The sequence below is a fragment of the Bemisia tabaci genome, chromosome 6 (assembly GCF_918797505.1).
Source record: "Bemisia tabaci chromosome 6, PGI_BMITA_v3".
In the NCBI taxonomy this organism is placed as follows: Eukaryota; Metazoa; Arthropoda; class Insecta; order Hemiptera; family Aleyrodidae; genus Bemisia; species Bemisia tabaci.
In genome coordinates, this window is record NC_092798.1 from 3,728,989 (window position 1) to 3,740,813 (window position 11,825).

The following is an 11,825-nucleotide window of genomic DNA, read 5'->3' on the forward strand; positions in this document are numbered from 1 at the left end:
AAGGATTATCCATTAATTATGCGCAAATCTCAATCTTAGTCTTAGTAACTTAAAATTAATTGAACAAATTATTAAATCACGTCGAGGTCACCATGTTTTTTATTTTAAGAAATAATAACAATTGCAAGTACAACTGCACACAAAAACTGCATTGAAAAGATAAGAGGATGATAACATACAATTAGGTAATTTGAAAAAGCGGAACTACAATTGCTACTGAGATCTAATATCCGTGCTTGAATTCCTTTCCCCATCAGTCCCTCCCACGCAATCTCCCAGTAATATGGCTTGCGATCATCAAGCGCGAGTTCCCTCGGCGCGGGAGTCAAGCTCGGGATCTCCTAATCATAGGGCTACCACTACAACCATTACACCACAGGAAGGCGAGTTGGTAAATGTGTAAACATGTAAAAGCTCAAGAATGAAAAAATGACCTTCGTTTTATCTAGTTGTCATAATTTCTCTAGAGAAAATATAATTTCGCTTGAAAATGTGTTTTCTCGCCAAAAAATCCAATTTTCCAGAAAACTGGCAACTGCTGGAAGAAAATGGGCATCAATTTTGGATTCAGCAGCCAAAATTACATAAGATTCGCCCTATGTCCAACTTTGAACTTGCCTCATCTCTCGTATCTTGTTTCACAGCGAAATCGGATTACTCAGAAAATCACAAAACCGCTGCACTGAGAGGACCAAAAAAGGCCCCAGACGCAAAAATACGCAAAAATCCTGTGATATCCTGTTAGAGGAACATATGAGCTACATTCTTGCACCGATAAGAGCGTGTTAGCTCCTGTTAGTGATAACTAAAAGTTAAGGTGAAGGCCATTTTTTGCCTAAATTAGGACAAAACTTTGAAGTCCCGCGGTGGTCATAAAATTAATCTTAATACTAAAAACGATTAAACCATCAAAAAGTACTCCCTTTGAGCTTTCTGTTCCATATTTGATCTAGGATCCATGCCGACTTTTAACATATCAGCGCATGGTAATATGCGATGACGTTCACCTCGAATTCTCACATTTCTTCATTTACCTCAGAGTATGTGAAGTTGACCACCATCCACCATATATCCGATCTTAGAAACACTTTAAAAAAACTCGATAGGTCATTTCACATTTGCCAAGGGATGTAGATAAGGGCTGCATGCTAGGTTGCCAGATTTTCGCACTTTCAAAAATCGGATTTTTGGCCACGATTTGGCCCTCTCATACTATAGTGCGGGGTCTCAGTGACCGAATGTGTAGAAATTTATCCCTGGATCTAGGTATTTTCCGGAATTTGTAGAGATCTAGGGATTTTTCAGACAATTTAGGGAGTTTCTTGATGAGGTAAAGTAAGTAAAAATCGACTCTTTTACCTTCGACTCAATATAAAATATTTTTTTTATCTAGGCCTTATTGACAACACTATTTTCCCACGATAATAAGCCGGAACTGATAACGATTTCGTCACTCGATTTACTTGACAGTTCAACAGAAAAAAAAAACACTCAACTAATATTCTTTCATTCCATTGGTCTGTTCACTGCTTTCAGAGGGCGGAAAAATTCAAATCTCCTGGAATCATTCCGTTTTATCTAAAAAAAAAAAAAAAACCCTTTGACCTGTGTGACCCTTTCAAACTCGGTCATACCTTTAGTACGAGGGACCCTTGTGCTAAGGTTACGGGCTACGTATACATTAGCATGACGATTATAGGCAAACACGGAAAACTTGAGTGGAATCATGTGTAAAAAAAAAATTGGTGTAGATGGAAGTTCTCCAAGAGAACGTAAGTGACAGAAACATAAAATTTTTTTGATATAACATACTTGAACACAAGAAAGGAACATGCAACATGAATTTCCTGCTCACCTGATCGTGATCTATTCCAACGTTTTCCCATTCTTCATGCTGACACTCAGAATCGTCCTATAACATGAACGAAAACACATAAAAGTTACGAGGAGGAGGAGGAGGTGGAAGAAGAAGAAGAAGAAGAAGAAGAAGAAGAAGAAGAAGAAGAAGAAGAAGAAGAAGAAGAAGAAGAGGAAGATGATTCAGGAAAAATATCTTGCGAAAAAATCAGAGAAAAAACAAACTATGGTTGAATTTCAGGAACTTATTGCGGGAATTAGTTGCATATGGAAATGGAAAAATGCCAAATGAAGCCTATAGAGAGCCCTCGATATTTTAATGAATAGTTTTGGAGGATGCAAGGGTTTTTTTTGGCGAAGGGTCCTTAATTGCATTGGCTCACTACATACTGGCATGAGCACAACATTTATAGGGGAAAACAAGGAAAACTTGAGTGGAATCATGCAAAATGTCATGCAAATGAAAGTTATTCAAGAGTACATAAGTTGTGGTAACATGAACTTTTTTTCATGTAACATAATTGAACACATGAATTGGACATGCAACATGAATTTCCTTCTCATCCAATAGTATTCTATTGGATAAATTGGTAAAAAAATTTTCAGGAACAAAATAAAACTATTCCGATATATTTTGGGCTGCTGAGTCTAAAAATGACCTTCGTTTTTTCTTATCACCTCTCACTTTTCCGAAGAAGCTACTTTTGCCCGGGAAAATGAGAAAATTTCTGTCATGCTTGCATTCCCGCGGTAAAGTGATTCTTATGTATTTTAAGCTGGTAAATCCGAATACGACCTCGGTTTTTTTTTTTATCACCCTCCCAGTTCTCCGATAATGCCGATTTTTCCGAGTCTTTTGGGAAGAACCTTTCCCGGACTCAAAATAAATGCATGTTAAAAATACATTTTGAAAATATTCTCAAAGTGTATTACAGAGATTCTTGTGTAGTTTGACTTGATAAATCCGAATATGACCCTGGATTTTTCCTATCACCCCTCATTTTCCCGGAAAAGTCGATTTTTCTCTGCCAACGAGCTTCTTTGGTATTTTTGCGACGACTTTCCTTATACTAAGGAAAACGGAGGGTAGTCAGAGGCAAGTTGAGGTCTAACTCGGGTTCAATGGCTCTTAGGACATCGGAACAGACCTAAAGGGGATCGCGGAAAATTTCTAAAACTCCATAGAACAGGGAAATTGTCGCAAAAATACCAAAGAAGCTCGTTTGCCGAGGAAAATCTACTTTTCCGGGAAAATGAGGCGTGATAGGAAAAATCTAAGGTAATATTTGGATTTATCAAGTCAAAATACAAAAGAATCGATGTAACACACATCGAGAACATTTTTAAAATGTATTTTTCACATCTTTTTGAGTCTGGGAAAGGTTCTTCCCAAAAGACTCGGAAAAATCGGCATTATCGGAGAACTGGAGGGTGATTAAAAAAAAAAAAAAAAAAAAACCTAAGTCATATTAGGATTTAGCAGCTTAAAATACATAAGAATCACTCTACCGCAGGTCCAGAATAATTTATCAAACTGAATTGCAAGCACGATAAAAATACGTCAAATTTGCTCATTTTCCCAGGAAAAAGTGGCTTTTTCGGAAAAGAGAGGGGGTAAGAAAAAATGAAGGTCATTTTCAGACTCAGCAGCTCAAAATACATCGGAATAGTTTGATTAGGTACCTGACAAAAATTTTACCTACATGTTGCCGGGGTCAACAATCGCAAGAACACCAAAAATGCATGGAATATTCCACATTTCGTTGTACGGAGGGGCGCTCCAAAAGAAATTAATTTCGACCGTTAGGGGACAAAAGGTGACATTTAAATTGGTATTTCTTCAAACTCAAGGATATAAGGAACAAGAGTTTCAATTTTAAGGAACAATCCGCAAAGCACTAACTAGAATTTGAAAAAAAGTAGAGCATCCTAAAAATTACAAATTTCACTGGTTTCTATCATTTTTTGGCGTATGTCAGGGTTCATGCAGCCTCAGTGCTAAAAATTCAAGCACTTTTCAAGCACATTTTTCTGAATTTTCAAGCACTTTTCAAGCACTTTCAAGAGCCTTTTGGAAGCAGTTTAGCGCGAGATTCAAGAAATTTTTCCACAGGACCTTTGACATGAAAACTCCTAATAGCGAGACAGATATCAACAACCAACTAAAATGAGTATTTTCCTCTAATTAAAAAATACACGGATGTATAAATGAAAGACCATCCCAAGTATCAGTACCAATACTGACAACCCAGTAAGTAAATACCTCTAAATTCTAAGCAAAAAAAAGTAAAATCCTGGCTCACCGCATAAGTTTTCGACCAACTACCCATCCATACTTACACCTGAATGTTTTATTCCAATTTATTCAAAACGTTGGTTTAAAAATAAAAAGAAAAATAAATGATAATAATAAATAAATATCTTACCTTCATATTCATTGAGACAACGTTAATCATTAAGAAGTGATGGATATCGATAGGTATAAGATGGGCTGAAGATGGTGCAACTTATGAAAGAGTTAATAGAAAATCTGCATGCTATCCGATGGGTTAAATCCGATGGATATCGATAGGTATAAGATGGGCTGAAGATGGTGCAACTTATGAAAGAGTTAATAGAAAATCTGCATGCTACCCGATGGATTAAATTCATGAGAATAGTAGGGTACTTGGACAAGAAGCTCAAAATTGAAGATTCATTCTTGATAAAGCTGAAGCAAGATGTTTTCTGATAGTCTTTCACTACTGTAAAAATATTTGAATTTTAAAAGTGGGATTTCTTAATTTGAAGCTACACGTAAGGAGTATGTCTGGAGTATGGAACGGCACATCATTTGAAAAAAGAGTCTTTATGAACACTAAAAAACCGGACGAAAGAAGAAAAAAAAACACTTTCAAGAAGATAATGGACCCACATCATTGAAAAAAAATAAGGTAAAAAAACCAGAAGTAAAAAGAAAAAAATGTTAATGTGAAATTAAATAAATGTAGGTATGAAGAAAAATGTTTTTACAAGCAGTTTAAAAAGTTATAGATTTTAACCGAGACTTATGGTTCTTTTTCACAACTGTTTGGAGAGTTTCGAAATTTCTCCTTCAACGATTGCTAACTCTTCTTTTTTTCTTTTGGCACTTTGGCGGAAACTATTGGACTTAACAATTAATGAGAGATCTTGCTTCTTTTCAGCTTGTTCTGCCAGGTCGTCTGCACCTTTTTCTAAGGTCTTTACATCTTCATATAAGCGTCTTTTTCTCTCTTGTAGAGATTTTGTTTTTTCTGACTTCATTTTTAATAGCTGTGAGAGCCTTGATTTTCTTTTCTTCCTCTAAATAGGTAGCATATCTACTGCGAGCACCTGATACACTTTGTCTTAACTCTTTGGTTATTACCATACTGGATAAGCTCTCCATTTCATCGGTAAACTCATGTACATAACGCTGTGCTATGTGGGACTGCTCCTTAAAATTTTCTACTTCTAGGTTTTTATTTACACTAAAACCTCCGAAAAGTGGATCTGAGAAATTCAAGCACGTTTTCAAGCACTTTCCAAAAAATCAAGCACTTTCAAGGCCTTGAATTTTTTTTTTAAAATCAAGCACTTTTCAAGCTTGCATGAACCCTGTATGTTTGCAGCGTTCAAAATCATAGAAATTTCGGTCCAAAATTAATGAAATTGGGTAAGAAGGAAGTCACTTCCCATCAGGTGGATCCACGTTGCCCAAAAATTTACGTAGATGAGGCGTAATTTGCTACGACGAACACCTTGTAACGCACTACCGAATGCGGCCAACAATAAGCTAATCGAAACTTGTAGCGCGCTCTGTTGTTAGGGTCCGTCACAGTCTAATCATCATCATCATTAATATAAACTTCGAAGGATTTCACATTTAGGCGATTCCAAATTTTTCTATTTCACTCGAGGGGTTGCCAGATTGTGCGAGTAATGTGCATATTTTACATGAGTTTAAACTGGAAAAAGTCATGAAAAAGGAACCTATCTGGCAACGGTAAAGTCTGTGAGGGACGGAGACTGCCTTCTTGGGAAAACCCACGATTTAGCGGGAAGTTTCTTTAAAACAAATAGTTTCGTTTAAAGCTTCAAATGTATACTAGGGAAAACTATTTTAAAATAAAAATTGTAAATGGACACAGATGCTACCAAAAAAGAAAAAATTAAAAGGAAAGGAAATGAAATGAGGACATAATTACTTTTGCAATCAGAGAGAATAAAAAAGAAACATCAGAGAAATGTGATGAAAGTATAAGAAAAAAATACAAGTGGGCTCATAGCGATTCGGAACTCGAACTATACTATCGTTGAGCAGTTTTTTAGACCCCTGCGCCATCGAAAATCTTCTCAAGAAGTAAAGATGAACTTTGGCTACTTTAGCGAGTCAAATCGCGGAAGGAGATCTGCGAATCTCACTTTCTTCCACCCGATGGGACTGACGTTCGTTTCCCCCTCGATGTGAGGAAAAACGTCCTAAACCGCAAGTCCATATCATAATTAAAACTAAAGTTATGGCCAGTGGTGCGCGACTTTTGAATAACCCTGTATTATCAGCGAGTAATTTATTCTATGCTTCGTACTTAAATCTGAGAAAAGGTAAAACAAATTACGATATGCACCTCATCAGATTTTTAAAAAAATACATGTAACATTTTAGTCTTTCTCAACCCTTATTATGGATGATCCAACCTAAGGCCTTAAAATCCTTGCTTACAAGGACCCGAAGACTTTTCTAATGGGTTTTAAAGGGTATGAGACCATTTTTTGGAGCCTCTCAAGGAGGGTTCCGGGTGCCCTAAAAAATTTGGATTTTTCTTTAGGGGGCCTATAAGTTGTCTTATGAGGTGTCTTTAAGGTGTCTTAGAAGCTTCCCTGAAAGATGTCTTAAAGTGCTGATGAAAGTCGAGACACAAGTATACCTTTATAAGGTGACTTTTCAGACATCTTTTGGACACACTTTAAGACAACTTCTAGATATCTTTAAGTCAACTTAACATGTCTTTTAGAGTACCTAAAAGACATCTTTGAGACATGATTTAATTGAGTCTTTTTGCTACCAGGGCAGTCAAATGCGTTTTTGAAGAAATGGCCGATTCCCCTCATTGCTTCATCTTCATATATTTATTAATGCTCAAATGATGGGACGCTTCGATAACAAGGTTCTGTGACAAAATCATTTTTATCTTAAGAGTCTCCACAATGTATACATCATAGTGATCAAAAGTCCAACTAATCAGAAAAATCGCGCGCGGAGCGAGCTGAATGTCATTCGCGTAGCGAGTGATCGGGGGTCCATGGGGCGCAGCCCCTTGGCTAGCCGCGACGGACGCGCAAAGCGCGTCCAGAACGGCTAGTGAATCATTATTAGTCGATGAAAACTCAGGTGACAATCCCTAGGAGTATGTATGATAAAATTGTAGTGCCAAACTTTCATTTTTTGCACCTTAAAAGTATGAATATAGATCCGTTAAGCACGGTCTGTGGACCATAGTGCGTCGTCCGATAAATCTTCGTCCCTGATATTAATGTTACATTCATTCAGCAGAGTATCATTCAATTATGACATTAAATATTGGTCGGGTTTGTCTCCTACCCAGATACCCCCAAACACCGAGTTTCAGGCGAATCCATCGGCAAAAAGTCGAGGTTGCCAATTGTTGACCATTTTGAACTTTAATCGCCGGGCATTTTGAAAAATTAGGGTTTGTTTAAAAATCTAACGTCGAATTTGTTCTTCTCGGGTTGAAATACCCCCAGATACCGAATTTCAGGTGAATCCATTGGCAAAAAATCGAGTTTGTCAAATTTTCGGCCACTTTGAGCCTGAGCCGGCGGCCATTTTGAAAAATTAGGGTTTTTTAAAAAATCTAACGTCAAATTCGTTTTTCCCGTGCCAAAATACCACCAGATACCGAGTTTCAAGCAAATCCATGTGCAAATAGCAGAGGTGCCAATTTTCGGCCATTTTGAACTTTGACCGGCCGCCATTTTGAAACGGTTTGAGATAATGACTTCGGATTTGCGCGAAAAATGTTCTTCTTTTATGCTCTTTCGAACGAGGTATCACAAAGGGGGCCTTCCCATTTGAAAAAAAAAGTTAGGGTCCTTAACCCCCCCAAGGGGGAGCCTCAAAAAGTTTGGGGGGGGGGGGGTCAAAAAGTAGCTCCCTATGATCTAGGAACACCCTCCAAGTTTCAAATCTCTACCTCAATTAGGTCAAAAGTTAGAGGGGGGGGAGGGGACTTTTCGAACACCCTGTAGATCCGTTAAGCACGGTCTGTAGACCATAGTGCGTCGTCCGATAAATCTTCGTCCCTGATATTAATGTTACATTCTAGTCTGTTCGAGATGGGAAGAACCGTGGAAAGTCGGAATAATTAGCACTATTTCGCAGGGTGGGGGTGTCTCGACCCTTGTCAATTGTCACTTTTCGATGTTGCGCGCACGCTGCAGCCACCGCACAGGAGGCTATGGGCCTCGGAGCGGCGGTTTCCCCCGGGATACGAACTTGGAGCCGCAAATTCCTGTGCTAAGCGCCGAGCGGCAAGCGACTCATGAGGAGCCAGCCCTCTGTGCGGTGAGCCACGGTCCAGGGTTGGTTCGGTGCTTCATCGCGGACAATGGCTCGAACGCTACCCTTGCTTCTACATAGTGCAATTAATTCCGACTTTCCACGGTTCTTCCCATCTCGAACAGACTATAATTATGACATTAAATATTTTCGGTGTGAAAATGTGATTTACTAGTCTTTGGAAGTGGTATGTTCGGAGCCGGATTTAGCTTTTTGCCCCCTGGTGCCAAAAACATTTTGCCGCCCCCCCCCCCCCCCCCCCCCCGCGGACTTTCACTTCCAACCATACGGGGTCTCAGTGACCTTAATGTGTAGGGATTTATCCCTGGATCTAGGTATTTTCCGGAATTTGTAGAGATCTAGGGATTTTTCAGACAATTTAGGGAGTTTCTTGATGAGGTAAAGTAAGTAAAAATCGACTCTTTTACCTTCGACTCAATATAAAATATTTTTTTTATCTAGGCCTTATTGACAACACTATTTTCCCACGATAATAAGCCGGAACTGATAACGATTTCGTCACTCGATTTACTTGACAGTTCAACAGAAAAAAAAAACACTCAACTAATATTCTTTCATTCCATTGGTCTGTTCACTGCTTTCAGAGGGCGGAAAAATTCAAATCTCCTGGAATCATTCCGTTTTATCTAAAAAAAAAAAAAACCCTTTGACCTGTGTGACCCTTTCAAACTCGGTCATACCTTTAGTACGAGGGACCCTTGTGCTAAGGTTACGGGCTACGTATACATTAGCATGACGATTATAGGCAAACACGGAAAACTTGAGTGGAATCATGTGTAAAAAAAAAATTGGTGTAGATGGAAGTTCTCCAAGAGAACGTAAGTGACAGAAACATAAAATTTTTTTGATATAACATACTTGAACACAAGAAAGGAACATGCAACATGAATTTCCTGCTCACCTGATCGTGATCTATTCCAACGTTTTCCCTTTCTTCATGCTGACACTCAGAATCGTCCTATAACATGAACGAAAACACATAAAAGTTACGAGGAGGAGGAGGAGGTGGAAGAAGAAGAAGAAGAAGAAGAAGAAGAAGAAGAAGAAGAAGAAGAAGAAGAAGAGGAAGAAGATGATTCAGGAAAAATATCTTGCGAAAAAATCAGAGAAAAAACAAACTATGGTTGAATTTCAGGAACTTATTGCGGGAATTAGTTGCATATGGAAATGGAAAAATGCCAAATGAAGCCTATGGAGAGCCCTCGATATTTTAATGAATAGTTTTGGAGGATGCAAGGGTTTTTTTTGGCGAAGGGTCCTTAATTGCATTGGCTCACAACATACTGGCATGAGCACAACATTTATAGGGGAAATCAAGGAAAACTTGAGTGGAATCATGCAAAATGTCATGCAAATGAAAGTTATTTAAGAGTACATAAGTTGTGGTAACATGAAATTTTTTTTTATGTAACATATTTGAACACATGAATTGGACATCGACGGTGAAACTACCAAACCACGTATCTCGTTTGGGGTTTTTAAAAATCTACGCTCACATTTTATAGTTTAGAAGTAGACCAAATCAATATCATTCCTTGAAATTTTCACGGAATTTTCTCCGCAGAAAGAGGAAAAATCACGGAAATTTTCAAGACTGGATGTTAAGTAGTTTATCATTTAAAAAATAAAGTATGACAGGAAGTCTGCGACGTCGCAAACCGAGATACGTGGTTTGGTAGTTTCACCGTCGACCTGCAACATGAATTTCCTTCTCATCCGATAGTATTCTATTGGAGCGTGCTCAGACTCAGAATCGTCCTGTAACATGAACACAAATTTTGTCTAAATTTTGTCTAAAAACATCAAAATAGCAAAAAGAACTACTCAAAATAACAGTAGGTAGACTTCAAACTTGGTCCAATGAAACTGGTTTCCGGTTTTCTGTACTAAAGACCAAAGTTTCAATCACAGATTTACTCCCCTGCAATCAACAGAAATACAGACCCACTTACAAGCGACGATCCCTATATTACTACCAAAATTCTGAAACTCTTCACCTCTCTTAATTTAAAAATCTAAATTTTCGTATATACTCCCATTTTCAAAATTCTCTGTAAAGACGTTAATAGCCTGTGACGCTGAATGTCTCAAGATATACTGACTAACTAACTGAAAAAAAATATATATGAAAAAAAAATTAAATTCAGTAAATGGACGGACGGCGTTCCAAACAATCGATTCGTCGCAACATACAAGCACGCCACGCCACTGAAAGACAATAGGAAGGTAGCAGTTCGGTAGGAAGTAGAGACGAGTAAGAAAAGTAATACTTACCTTCATACATTGGCTATCCCGAGCTACGTCTATTACTTCTCTAACCAAAGTTCCCATCCCCTGGCAGAGCTCTCGGAGCATAAATAAGATGACGGCTCTGGAAAATTAAGAAGACAAATGTACTAAAATTAGGGTGCAACAGATGAAAATTGAAAATATGATAAGCGCCGTTCCATATAGGTGAAACAAAGGACACAAATCGGCATAAAATCTCAGCTTAGTAGTAGGGCAACGACGATTTTAAAATGAGAGTTTATAGCCAAATTGTGCAATAAAAATACGAATTAAATTACAGTGCGGGGTGGGTATTGGACAATGTAGCAATACTGTAAAAAGGATTGTATGTTGCACCTTCATTTTTCGGGTTATGCATATTGAGTGTTACATATTGCCCCTTCAATCTGCAGGTTATGCAATACTGTTTGTTACCCCTTCAATTTGTTGGTTATGCAATAGTGTGTATTATCCCTTCAACTTGTTTTTGTTTTTTTAAAAAAATATTAAAAAAATATATCTGGTATCTAAATGGTATTTTTATAAAAAAAAAAACGCGTAGCGCTTACATAAGAAACATCGAAGTTCAGACCTGACCGTAATAGATGAAAAATGATAATAGCTAGATAAGAACATTTTTTTTATAGGCAATTTTTTTTATATAACGCATGCATGCGAAAGTTTTAAAAGTGAACATTTTTAAGTACCTATTGTATAAAAAATCATCATTTTCATGAGCTTTTCGCGAATTAGAAGATTTTTAGTGGCCGGGTTGGGGGGGGGGGGGGGGGGGGGGGCGAAATAAAGCATCAATTCCACTGGAAATCACGAACTTGCTGAAATTTTCACGTACCTATAACGCAGAAATATACGAAAGCTGGGTAGTAGAATGTTAATTTGCATTTAGGAAGGGGGAGGAGGGGCAACAGGATCGGTGGCAGACGCGCAGAGGATATGCGAACAGCGCAGGGCGCGCGCGCTCAGCGCGGGGCTAACTTTGACGAGCCATAGCTCGCGATCTAAACGTTTCCCCAAGATGCGGTTTTTTGCATCTAGTAGGAAATTAAGTGTAGAATCTAAAAAACTGGTTTTTGTTTTA

The 11,825-nt window shown here is 38.1% G+C and overlaps 1 protein-coding gene across 2 annotated transcripts in view; it reads right to left on the reverse strand.

Annotated features, from left to right (window-relative positions):
- The window catches only part of LOC140224740 (transitional endoplasmic reticulum ATPase TER94-like), a 30,960-nt gene extending 20,131 nt beyond the window's left edge, over window positions 1-10,829 (reverse strand). The window contains exon 1 of one of the 2 annotated variants that reach the window (XM_072301190.1): window positions 10,733-10,829. The gene's annotated coding sequence lies outside the window, so the exon portion shown is untranslated. Of the gene's footprint in view, window positions 1-1,855; window positions 1,906-10,732 lie in introns of those variants that run through there. The other variant, XM_072301191.1, reaches the window with a different exon arrangement.
- Between the last annotated feature and the right edge of the window lie 996 nt (window positions 10,830-11,825).